Here is an 11,153-nt window from a genome sequence, read left to right as displayed (position 1 = left end):
TCAAAAATTTGCATGGAACCACAAAAGGCCCCACATGGCAACAGTGATGCTGAGAAAAAAGAACAATGTTGGAGGAACCAACTACCTAGTATCAAACTCTAAGGCCATACTAATCAAAACATCATGGTACTGGCATAAAAACAGACACATAGATCAAGGGAACAACATAGAGAGCCCAGAAATAAACCCATGCAACTAAAGTCAATATTTGACAGAGGAAACAAATGCATACAATGCAATACTATACTATTGATAGTTTATCAATAAATGGTGTTGGAAAAATTGGAGAGATACGTGCAGAAAAATGAAACTTGACCAACTTCTGATGCCACACACAAGAATAAATTCAAGTTGATTAAAGACTTAAATGTTAGCTGCAAAACCATAAACATCCTAGAAGAAAACATAGGTAGTAAAATCTCCGACATTACTCGTAATGTTATTTTATCTGATATATTGCCTCAAGCAAAGGAAACAAAAGAAAAAAAAAATCATATGGGACTACATCAAACTAAAAGGCTTTTGCACAGCAAAGGAAGCCATCAACAAAATGAAAAGAAAACCCACAGAATGGGAGAACACATTTGTCGATACATCCAATACGGGTTTCATATCTCAAATTTATAAAGAACTTATAAAATTTAACATAAAAAAAAAGTCCCAAAAAATCCAATTTAAAATTTCATGGCAAAGAAGATGACTAGACACGTCTTCAAAGAAAATATACAGATGGCCAATAGATATCACACAGGTCAGAAGGGCCATCATTAACAAATCAACAAACAGCGAGTGCTGGCGAGGATGTGGAGAAAAGGGCACCCTAGTGCACTGTTAGTGGGAATGCAGACTGGTGCAAACACTGTGGAAGGCAGTATGGAGATACTGTACCCAGAAGAAGGATTGCTGAATAGTATGGTAGGTCTAGTCTTAATTTTTTGAGAAATGGGTATGGTTTTTAATGCTGGTAGTAATATAACTTTTAAGAGAGTGGCTCTCAAATATGTGTTTAAGGATCATCTGGGTATATATATTTGTAAATGCATTCTGGGACCCTACTCCCAGAAATTCTGATTCTGAAGGTCTGGATCCCCACATAGTAATTTTAAGCAAACTTATTCTGAGGAATCTTGGCCTACACCACACTTTAACATATTCTGTATTATTGAAAAGAATACAATTAAAAATAAACTATTTAAAAAAAGATACTCTGTATTACATTTCATAAGGGCTATATTTGTCTAATCACCATGTTTTACACTTGAAACAAATATAATATTATATGTCAATGATAATAAAAAATAATTTTTTAAAAGTTTAAAAACAATATCTATATTATGAACATTTTTTCAATTAAGGCCATCTGACACCTGAAATGCTATGATTACTTAAGTAATTGTGCTGGACTAAGTTATTGAGAAAATAGGATTCTATTTTTTTTTAAACTGTCTTTGTCCTACATCACTTCTAAAGACAAAAAAAATTGAACAGGAATAAAAATAACTCAATAAAAAATTTATTTTTACCAATGGATTTGAAAGACAAGTTCTTCTAAATTGTAATATAAATTATAATCAAGCAAAATGATCAAAGGTATTTTTCAAAAACTTTTCTCCCAAAATTTAATAATTGAAAAATTAGTAAAAAATAATCAAGATGAACTGATTTCATAAGAAATATAAAAATTTAAAAGTAACATCACAACTGAGACAAGTTATTGAGTAGAAAGAAAATATTTATGTCAAATCCTAATAAAGAAAATTGATATAGAAATCAATAATTGTTCTATTTCTCAAAAATAATTTCAGCATGGGTCTTCACAGTGATAAGTCACTGTTTTGTAGACTCCAGTATTTTTTCCTGGATAAGATGAAATATATGTTATTTTAACCAAATAGTTTAGCCAATCAGACTTTTGTTTGTTGTTTTATGGGTACTCTGGTATGTACAAGTCTTGCATCAGTGCTTGTGAAGAGTGCGGTGGAGGATGATGAAGGTAAAAAGAGAAAAGGCCAGATGGAGGAATATTAATATTAACCAAATAACAAAGAAGGAAGGCACTTGAGCTAGGAGCTCAGACCAGCCAGTGTGAAAATTTGAGCCTGGGCATGAAGAAATTTCAATGAATGATACTTATTCAGTCAGATGTTGCCTCTCTACCCAATCCCTTTTGGGGAATGGAAGCAAACATCTGGATCAAATGGACTCAAAGAAGCTTTGATTTTCCTCAGGTCATTTCAGGTGTCTTGATTTCAGGTAGGTGATCATGAGCATGTTCCTTTACCTCCCCAAGCCTCAGTCTTTTCTCCTGTAAAATGAAGATAGGCATCCCCACCTCATTCTTTGTCTGGAGGATTAAAGGTTACTTATGTACACAGAGTGCCAAGCACATGAAAGTCTTAATCTATCAGGGCTGTCACTGTTATGAATTATTTTTAGTGTAAAAACCTTTTATTCCCATGTGGCGCTTTGTAAAAGGCAGGCTCAATGCTTAATTATTAGAACCACAGAGGCTCAGGTTTGGAAGAATATCAAAGGCCATATCTATTCCAAGCCCTCTCTTCATTCAGTGCCAGGTCAGAACCTCTGAGAGTTCAAAGCAGGCTAATAATTTGGCACCTTCCTAGCTGATATTCCCTAAACATGGTTCAGCATTTATTTAAGAATTTAAAAATTAGAATAATAGCAAAACATGTATTTTCCACTGCTCATACTTGGTAACCTTGCTTTGGGAAAAACTTTTAGCATAATTTTGCAACCTATCACTTGAGTGATCGAAATTAACTGCTCTGGAGTTGACATGTAAAACTCTTATTGTGACCAAAGTCTCTTTGCAGGTGACATTAAAACATGACTATTAACTCATCAATAATTAATATTATATAATGAGTTTAAAAATCTCTGCATCTTCATGTTTGTATGCCAGTGTATTTAGAATTTGTTTGGCATCCAAAAACTAAGCAGAGTTGGAGGGGCAGTTTATTTTTAAAACAAATCTTAATGCCATATACCACTTTTAAAAGATTAATTTGGACTTCTGGTCAAGATGGAGGTGTACGTAGACATGCTTCACCTCCTTGCACAGTATAGAAAGAATTACATCCAGACCTCAGAACTAATAACACCCAGAACCATCAGAAAATTGAGCTGTATGGAAATCCAACAACCAAGTATTTAAAGAAGCCACATTCATCCGGGTGGGTAGGAGGGGTGGAGTCATGGAGATGGGCAGAGAGGGGGTGTGGCATGGAAAGGAGGTGGTAGCAGTGGCAGTGGAGGAATGGATAGGAGGGGTACCTTGGGAGGGAGCAATCCCAGCCCCAGGCCAGACTGCACAGCTCAGGGTTCCAAAACTGGGAAGATAGACCCCCATTACCTCTGGCTGTAAAAACCAGTGGGGAATGGGGCGGCATAAGAAACTGCTGGATTTTTGCTGCTTTAAGGGCCACCACAGTCTTAGAATGTCTGCGAACCCAACCACTCCAGGATTCACCACTGGCGCAGCAGCTGGAAAAGTGTCAAACACACACGAGGAAGTGATAAAGTGACTAGAAATGGCGTGAGTGCTGGGTGAACTGTCAGAAGCCAGATGGTGGTACTGTCTCCTCTCTGAGCTTTCACCACACAGCCACAAAGTGGTGAAAATGGTTCGCCCCATCCTGGCAATTACCTAAGGCTCCGCCCCACACAATTTACAGGTGCTTTTTCTACATGGGCCAGGCTACTAAGACAGGTAGTAAAAGCAGCTCTACCTAATACAAAGAAACAACACAGGGAAGCTGCTAAATTGAGGAGAAAGAGAAATATGGCCCAACTGAAGAACAGAACAACCCCCCAGGAAAAAAAAAACTAAGTAAAGTGGACATGGCCAACCAATCAGATGCAGAGTTCAAAACACTGGCTATCAGGATATTCAGAGAACTCCTTGAGTGCGGCCAAAAAATAAAGGAAGAAATGAAGGTTACAGTAAGTGAAATAAAGAATAATCCATAGGAAGCCAAAAGAGAAGGGAAGGAAGCCAGGATTCAAACCGATTTGGAACATAAGGAAGAAATAAACATTCAACCAAAACAAAAAGAAGAAACAAAAGTTTAAAAAAAACAAAAAAAGGATAGGCTTAGGAACCTCTGAGACATCTCCAAACATACCAACATCCAAATCATAAGGATGTCAGAAACAGAAGAGGGAAAGCAAGAAATTGAAAACTTATTTGAAAAAAATAATGAAAGAAAACTTCCCTAATTTGGCAAAGCAAATAGACATACAAGACCAGGTAGCACAGAGCATTCCAAACAAGTTGGACACAAAGAAGAACACACCAAGACACATCATAATTAAAATGCTAAGAGTTAAAGATAAAGACAGAATCTTTAAAGCAGCTAGAAAAAAGGAAAGAGGTACCTACAAAGGGGTTCCTATTGGACTATCAGCGGATTCCTCAGAAGAAACTTTGCAGGCAAGAAGGGACTGGCAAGCAGTATTCAATGTGATGAAAAGTAACCTACAACCAAGATTACTTTATCCAGCCAGGCTATCATTTGGAATGAAATGGCAGATGAAGTGCTTCCCAGACAAGGTGAAGCTAAATTAGGAGATCATCACCAAGCCATTATTATATAAAATGTCAAAGGGACATACTTAAGAAAAAGAAGACCAAAACTATGAACACTAAAATGACAACAAACTCACAACCATCAACAACTGAATCTAAAAAATAAAAACAAAATCCAACTAAGCAAACCAGAATAGAAACAGAATCATAAGTATGGGGATCATTTGAAGGCTTATCAGCTGGGAGGGGGTTGGGAGAGAAATGGGGAAATGGTACAGGGACTAAGAAGCATAATTGGTTGGTACAAAATAGGGGAATGTTAAGAGTAATATAGGAAAGGGTGAAGCCAAAGAACTTATGTACATGACCCATGGACATGAACTAAGGGGGGTGGGATTGCTGGAGGGAAGAGGGTTGCTGGACAGAGAGGAGCAAAGGGGAAAAAATTGGAACTACTGTAACAACATAATAAAATATACTTAAAGAAAAAAAAGAGGCAACAGCTTTGGCTGGTATGGCTCTCTGGATTGAGTGCTGGCCTGAGAACCAAAGGGTCACCAGTTCAAGTCCCAGTCAAGGCACATGCTAGGGTTGTGGGCCAGGTCCCCCACTGGGGGTGTGCGAGAAGCAACCACACATTGATGTTTCTCTCCCTCTCTTTCTGTCTCTCCTCTCTTTTCTCAAATAAATAAATAAATAAAATCTTTTTTAAAAAAGGCAACATATTTATAACTATCAACAACCGAATCTAAAAACAACAAACTAATCAAACAAACAGAACAAGAACAGAATCATAGACATGGAGATCATTTAGAGGGTTATCAGCTGGGAGGGGGAAAGGGGAGGGTTGGGGAAAGGTACAGGGATTAATAAGCATAATTGGTAGGAACAAAATAGACTTGGAGATGTTAAGAATAATAAAGGAAATGGATAAGTCAAATAACTTTTATGCATGACCCATGGACATGAACTAAGGGGGGGATTGCTGGAGGGAAGGGGGGTACTGGGATTATAACAGAGCAGGGGAGGGGTCCCCAAAGTCCCCACAGCTCATGGTTTTGGAGCTGGTGGAAGGAGATAGTACAGCCTTTAAGGTACTTTGCATATCTGTGGCAAGTTGGTAACTTGATAATAGCTGTGCTGCAGCCCAGAGCAAAAGGGCAGATGATAGGCTTAAGATACTTTTCATAAAAATGACCTATGGTACTCGAGGTCATCATTTAAAATTAGGGAGAGCCATGAGGATAAAAGGAGAGAAAGGTCTGAAAGGGTGTAGACAGGAGTTGGCTAGAAGAGAACTGTGATGTAGCAGGCAGACAGCTTTGTAGGAGAGCTGGTCCACCAGGGGAAAGGGCCATGTGGGTGGAGTGAGTGTAGAAGAGAAGAGGAGGAGTAGCCATGAGGAAGGAGCCATGAGCCGGAAGGGGATTCGGTGATGCTGCCTGTAGTGAAGTAGCAGCTATGCAGCTTGTTGTGAAGCTTGTCTGTGGTGGGAAGGGAGAAGCAGCTATGCAGTCTGTAGTCAGGATTCGGCCACATGGCCTAGGCCAGTAGGAAAGCAGGCATGTGCTGCTTTGATCGTGCCTGCTCCAACTGACTCCGAAGCCACCAAGGACTCTGCCTTGCAGACCCGGGCCCTATCTGGACTCTCGGAACTTAGAACATAAGGAGAGGACACTCTCTTAGGGCTTGTGCCTTTCCTGGACTTCATCATGATCCAGTGTAACACAGCACATGCTTTTCTGGACTATTTATGGAGGCTGATGACAATATACTCCAGATCCTGAAGGAGAGAGCTGACAGATAAGGAATGGGTAACTGTTGGGCTTGGTTTTGGTTTATAGCCTTTTGGAGAGCAAAGAAAGTGCTGGTCTCATGGGAGAATAGGGTTCTGAGTATAAGTGCTCTCAGACCCCCACCCCCCAAAGGTTGGAATATTGTAAATAAAGACCTGTCTTTCTCAACACTAATTGTTAGGTCATTACACCAAGGCACCACATGAATGAGCCCTGTTTTGCTTGGTATGGAATGAGGAGGGCAAAACAGGAAAATTGGCACAACTGTAATAGTATAACTGATAAAATACACTTAAAAATTTAAAAATAAAAAGATTAATTTCTTATATCCAAGTGAAGTTATATCTTGGTAATGTTCTTCTCTGTGGCCAGTAAAGCAAATGAAATGATCCTTAAGGTTCTCTAAGACCACATTTTATAGTGGATAGGGATCCCAACAGCTTCATTTTGCTGAGACCATCCTCATGGTTAATTAATGACCGGAACAGCCGTGACTACCACCGACAGCTGAGGTCAGATGTGAACTGTAGAAACACAGGCTAAAGAATGGGAAGAACTGTGTAATTAACTGAATGTTAATTTAGTTAACATTATGAAGACATAAAGAGAGTCATTTATCTGTTGCAATATCACAAGCACAATTGGATCACCTGTGTTGACCTTAAAATGGTCTGCTCCCTTCTTGGTCAGCTACACAGATACACCGAGTATCCCTGTTTTCTGTGTATGTGGGAGAGCAGAGCTCGTGAGAAGCATTGGGTGGAGTCGAATTAGCCTCCAAGATCTGACCTCAAACCTGGTGATCCAAACATTCTACATGAGCCACTTCTTAACAGAAAGAATATTCTATTCCCACCTCTGCACATAAAACTGGGTCTCATGAAGCAATTTGTTAAAGCTTTGTCAACTGAAGGAGACTGTTTCAAGTATCTCATTTTGGCATTTCCTAGCATGGGCTTTGAAAAGATAAAATACCTTAATATGTATGTTTGGTAGCAGAAATTTATTACTTATACACAATTTGACTTACAGTAACAATATATAACCTCTATATGAATTAAATAACTCTAAATAAACAGTATATTCAGGTAATTTTTTCTTTATTTTCCTTTGTATGTACGTTTTGTATGATTTTTCAGACAAAGGGAGAGTAAAGTGTACCTTAAAAAGCTGACATAATAGAGAAAAACTGGGGTCATTTTTGGATTCAGATGTCAGAAGTTAGTCAAAAACAAGTGTGAGATCTAACTCAACGAAAATTGTGTTCCCCAGTGTAATGGTTGTACAACTCAGAAATCATTGAAATATATACTTTAAATGAATTAATTAATGGTATGTGAATTATATTTCAATAAAGCTGATATTCAAAAGCAAGTTAATTTGAAGATTGAAAAGATTCTCTGAATATAGTGCAAAGGTGAAATTATGTATAATAATTAAATGTCTTTTTAAAACCTAACATATTATTTAAAAAATTTTAAAATATTCTACTTGTTTTTGATTTCCATTTTTTTTCACTTGTACTATCCTTAAATAGTCACATTATTAGACACAACTATCAAGTACACTTAATCAATTTGTGTGTTCCAAAATTGATGTGGTTGTAGTAGGGGAACTGATCTAAATGACAGCCCAGTTGTCTAAGTTTAACAATGGATTTCTTTTTTTAATTTTTGCAGTTATAGTTTATGAAGAGTTTAAATTTTTCCCTTAGGTTATAAAGCAACTAGAAGCAACAGACTTTTTAAATATGAGATTTCTCTCTTCTCTTCTTCTCCTTACTCAGTTTGTGACATTTTCTGCTATTTTAACCAGGCTCAGCATCTGAAGAATTTATACAATTTGGCTGCCATGACATGGCTTATGAATTATGTCTATTTTAGCATGGTCCATTAGTGAGGCAGGTGGTCCAGATCTTGTTGTGTTTAAGAGATACTTAAATTTAAAATAATGGTTTTCCATTAACTACTCAAGTTTATTTACCCTGACAAAGTAATTTTTTTCATAGTATATTCTCAGGCTATGTTTTCTAGCATTTCTGTTGTGTGTGCCTGTTTGTGTGTGCATGCATACATGGTGTGTCAGGGAAGAGTGATGCCCCAAGTTAATCCTGCAAGTAATGAATCTAGAAAGTTTCTATGAAAACTATAATTTAGGCAGAGTATATTTTTAAATTTAATATTTGAATCATTTGTCAAATGTCACTTTCCTTTAAATATAGGCCAAGAATGTTTCTGTATTAAGCTCCGTAATTGTGTGGGTTGAAATTAGGCAAGTTAAATGCAATTGAATTTTAAACTGGAATATTTTTAAGCATTCTCCATTGGGGTTTGATTACTATTTATATTGGATTCACATTTTAATATGAGCAGTCGCTCTTGCCTGTTTGTTCATTGGCCAGCATCAATACTGAGTTTGTCAAGTAGTTATTTATGCAATATTTAGAGAGGCAAAGTTAAATCGAGAAGGGATACAATTACACTGTGGGACACAATTTTCGTTGAGTTAGATCTGACACTTGTTCTTGACTAACTTTTGGCGTCTGAATCCAAAAACGACCCCAGTTTTTCTCTATTACATCAACTTTTTAAGGTACAGGATACTCTCCCTTTGTCCCAAAAATCATACAAAACGTACATACAAAGGAAAATAAAGAAAAAATTACCTGAATATACTGTTGATTTAGTTGTTTTATTCATATAAAGGCTATATATTGTTACTGTAAGTCAAACTGTATATAAGTAGTAAAGTTCTGCTACTAAACATACCTTTAAAGTATTTTGTTTTTTCAAATGACAGGCTAGGAAATGTCAAAATGAGATACTTGAAACAGTCTCCTTCAGTTGACAAAGCTTTACCAAATTGCTTCATGAGACCGGTTTTATGTGCAGAGGTGGGAACAGAATATTATTTCTGTCAACAAGTGGCCCATGTAGAATGTTTGGATCACCAGGTTTGAGGTCAGATCTTGGAGGCCAATTTGACTCCACCCAATGCTTCTCAAGAGCTCTACTGTCCCACATACACAGAAAACACGGATACTTGGTGTATCTGTGTAGCTGACCAAGAAGGAAGCAGACCATTTGAAGTTCAACACAGTTGATCCAATTGTGCTTGTGATATTTCAACAGATCAATGACTCCCTTTATGTCTTCATATTCTTCATGAAAACAAACTGAATGGCCAATTGGGACTGCACCGAATCAATTGCCATTGTGGAGGAGGACACACTTCAAGCTCCGCTTTGAGCTATCGATGAACAGTCGCCATTCAGTTGTGTTACAGACTGAAATTCCCAATTCCTCCATTAAACCATGTATGTTATGGCAACACACAAAGCCACTGTCACTTCACAAGTACTGCAGAAATGCACTTTCTCTTGATCAAAAGTAGGATACACCTTTGCTCCTTTTTCAACCCAGTTTTTCTCATGCAGTCTTGATGCTAGGACTTCTGAGGCCTTTTTGGATAGTCCCAAATCTCGTGCCAAATCATTCAACTCATGCTAATCAAATCCCTTATGAACTGGGTCATCTTCAGTTTCAAAATCTTCATTGTTGTTGTCACTTAGTTCTTCATCATAGTCCTGTTTTCTGAAACAGGGTAGTTCAATGAAAACTGGCACTGGGATTTCAGCGGAAATGAGGCACTGGGCATATAGCTGACGGTAGACTAGGATACTCTGTTTTACATTTATTTTTCTTGTTATATCTTGACGTTTTCACTATGCAAAACTCACAGTCACTTGAGTGATCTCTGCGTTCTCGCCAAAAATATACCAAATGGCAATTTATCACGTGTTCCCTTCGTCCACATCCGTAAACTCTTGACACACTGCTTGCACACTTTGTGAGGGGCCCAACACCGATCTTGATCACCAAGTTTTACTTTAAAACATGCAAAATAGGCTTGCCTGACAAATGCACTGGTGTTTGTCCTTTCGGAATGGTGAAGCTGCCACCGATATAACACAATGAATCAGGGTTGTTAAGGCACTTACGATGAGAAATAGCAGAGGCAGAGATGATCTGAAGGAAAGGAAATAAATACGTATGTAAATAAAAAAAAATTCTTCTAACTCCTTGTATACAAACAAGAACTCGTACTACACTTTGGAATACGATTCACTATACAGAGCAGCACACAACCTCTCACCACACTGTTTCATGTGTAACTGAGTAGCCTAGACAAGTATGAACCTGTCGCTGGTCTCCAACGTGGTCCCTCACCCCTCTCCACTTGAGGTTTGCTCTCAGTCAACAGGAGAGCACTAGTGCGTCCCTCAATCCAGGCTCGATCCAGCCTAGAGTGGTCATATTAAGATAAGCTGTACAGAAAAAACTTGACGTGATAGAAAAAAATTGCAGTTTTGAAATCAGCATGCCTACTTAAGTCTAAAACAGCTGAAAAATCGAACTCAACAGGAATTGTTAAAAATTGTTCCCCTATGATATCAGTCAATTTTAGAATACTTTTATCACCCCAAAAATAAACCTCATACTTTTTCTACTTTTTTAAAATATGCTTTATTTTTTATGCTATTACAGTTGTCCCAATTTCTTTTCCCTTTGTTCCCCTCCCCCGTGACCCCCCTCCTTCCAGTTGTCCCCCTGCCTTAGTCCATGTCCATTGGTTGTGTGTATACGCTTCTCAACATCTTCCTGTCTACTCCACTCTCTCCTACTATGCTTCTTAATTCCTGTACCATATCCCTCCCTTTCCCCCTCCCCACTGACCTCCCCCCAAAATGTTCCCCATACCTATAATTCTTTTCCCAATCTCGTTGCCTACTTAAGTCTGCCTTTGTT

The sequence above is a fragment of the Furipterus horrens genome, unplaced genomic scaffold, assembly GCF_987537825.1.
Source record: "Furipterus horrens unplaced genomic scaffold, mFurHor1.1.pri manual_scaffold_5, whole genome shotgun sequence".
Taxonomy (NCBI): domain Eukaryota; kingdom Metazoa; phylum Chordata; class Mammalia; order Chiroptera; family Furipteridae; genus Furipterus; species Furipterus horrens.
The sequence above is the reverse complement of the archived record's forward strand: the minus strand, read 5'-3'. Positions refer to the sequence as shown.